Below are 2,500 nucleotides of genomic sequence, written 5' to 3' on the forward strand. Positions count from 1 at the left end.
CTAAAGTATAAGTATGTTTTTATCGTTTTCTGCAGCTTTCTCCAGAACTTGATTTATAGCCCTAAATGCATTATATTGATGATCAAATACAGTTTGGTAGGAAACTGTGCGAGATAAAAAATGTCAACTGGACGTGCTTCTAGGAGTTACTACGTATGATCTGATGATGACCGGATGGGGGGGGGGGGGGGGGGGGGTCGTTTTATAATTCCGTGGGCAACGTTATATGTTTTATCTTATGTTATGGACTAGTTATTTTATCTAGTGTGGGTGATATGATCATTAGAGCAGTTAGTATCGAAGACATTAAAAAATAACGCTGAAACTCACCGTAGCTTCCTCTCGCTGTTGGGAGATGAGCGTGGAACAGAATTTTTTTGATTATGGGATGTCGAAATATCCGATCCATTTCCAGGTTGTATAATAGTATATACGTCCAAATCATGTTGTTTATTGAGTTATTGGTAACCGATCGGCATCCATTGTGTCAAGATGGAGTCCTGCTAATGATAGCGAGTGCCCGGACGAAATATGGGTGAGCACCACTTCATCCGCATAACTTCCTGTTTGGGCGAGCGGCCGATCGGCCACCAGATGGCGCTCTTGAACCGTTGGAGAATTGAGAGGGGCTCACCAGTACATATAATGTCTCCGGGGGAGAAATATGATTTCGATCACAGATTTTTGAAATATTGATATCAAAGACGCTGTCCAGCGTCTTCGGCAGAATAAGCATGGCGGGGAAAGACGTTGAACAGCGTCTTCGGCGATTAACACTTTCCGTGCCACACACGAGAATACTTGGGTTTATTAATAGGTGGTTGAAAGCCACTCACGAGATTTCTCGGAATTATTATTATATTTTTTTTTAGTGATCTGAAATCATATTGCATCACGCGAGCCTACCCGAGTATAGCCGAGCGGCGCCAGCGATCATTGTGGAAAAAAGCGCCCCCTGTCGTCTCCCAGATGACATAAGGGATTTTGGAATGGACTCAATGAAAATGAATGGGAAAAAAAATCCGGTACTCCACATTTTCCAGTCCACTGATGCAGCCGGGCTTACCACAGTTCATTCTGGAGCATCAGAGCCCCGCTGATCATGGAGTTCTACTGTATCGCGTTGGATCCATACACTTATCGATTTTTTCGAATGGTGATCAGGAATTGGAATATACCAGTTGGATACCATCTGATGTCAGGTAAGGACTCTATGTTATCAGTGTTAGGATAATCAGACAAATTTTGATGAAGTTATAAGCTGTTTTGTGAAATGTCCTCTTTCGGTTTCACTGTAAAAGTCCGAGAGGAAATCAACGGGGCGATTATCCGTGCGCGGCCCGAATGTGCTTGCGTGCACGTATAATATTGATCATCTAGCGTTTATTTGAAAACGATTCATAAAAAGGAAGACGAATATCAACGTTGTGGAATATTCCAGTAAAAGACGATTTTCATAGAATGCTCCAGAATGGGCTGTTTTTATCTGAAAACGGGTGCTTTTCTAAATGCTCTGAAACGGAAATGACGCGATAAAAAAACAATCTGCCTTGACAGCACTGACTGGAAATTAGTCTTTGATAATGCGATGGGCAGATTAGACACATAGCCATAATTTAAAACATAGATTAGGCGATATTAACGTTAACATTGACGCCGATGGTGGCATTCAGCGGGTAAAAAGGAAAACCCGGCGTGGCGCTCAAAGTGTTAAAAGGTTAAAATAAAACAAATATTTGGGTCCATTTTCCATGCTTTCTCAAATTCATATTCGGATTCGATCTCATCCCTACTCGATAGATAGATAGATAGAGAGACATACAATAGAGAGAGAGAGATAGATAGATAGATAGATAGATAGATAGATAGATAGATAGATAGATAGATAGATAGATAGATAGATAGATAGATAGATAGATAGATAGATAGATAGATAGATAGATAGATAGATAGATAGATAGATAGACATACAATAGAGAGAGAGAGAGATAGATAGATAGATAGATAGATAGATAGATAGATAGATAGATAGATAGATAGATAGATAGATAGATAGATAGATAGATAGATAGATAGATAGATAGATAGATAGATAGATAGATAGATAGATAGATAGATAGATAGATTGATAGATCTCAAGAGTGATTGAGAGAGAGGGGGGGTGGAGAGATAGAGGGAGAAAGAGAGAGATAGAAGGAGAGAGACAGATAAATGGGAGAGAGAGTAGAGGGAGATGGGAATGGAGAGAAAAAGAAAGAAATATGGAGCAAGAGAGGCAGAGATGGAATAGAAAAGAGATATGGAGAGAGAGAATGATTGGGAGAGAACATTGGGGGGGAAAGATAGAGAAAGAGCAAGAGAAAAGTTCCTGTTGTGTGTAGAGCACATGCAGTAGAGAAAGAAAACATGACACAATCAAACTGCCCCAGTAGTGTATGATATGTACTTCAGCCTTAGCTGTCTGTTATTATATCTCCCTCTGTCTCAGAAGATACAGTAT

At 40.1% G+C, this 2,500-nt stretch overlaps 1 protein-coding gene across 1 annotated transcript in view; it reads right to left on the reverse strand.

The window, feature by feature from the left end:
• LOC311247418 (SH3 and multiple ankyrin repeat domains protein 2-like) overlaps positions 1-2,500 on the reverse strand; it is a gene marked incomplete at its 3' end in the record, with an annotated part of 730,890 nt that overhangs the window by 310,032 nt on the left and 418,358 nt on the right.

Source organism: Notolepis coatsorum, assembly GCF_963971535.1.
Source record: "Notolepis coatsorum genome assembly, chromosome: 20".
Lineage (NCBI taxonomy): Eukaryota > Metazoa > Chordata > Actinopteri > Aulopiformes > Paralepididae > Notolepis > Notolepis coatsorum.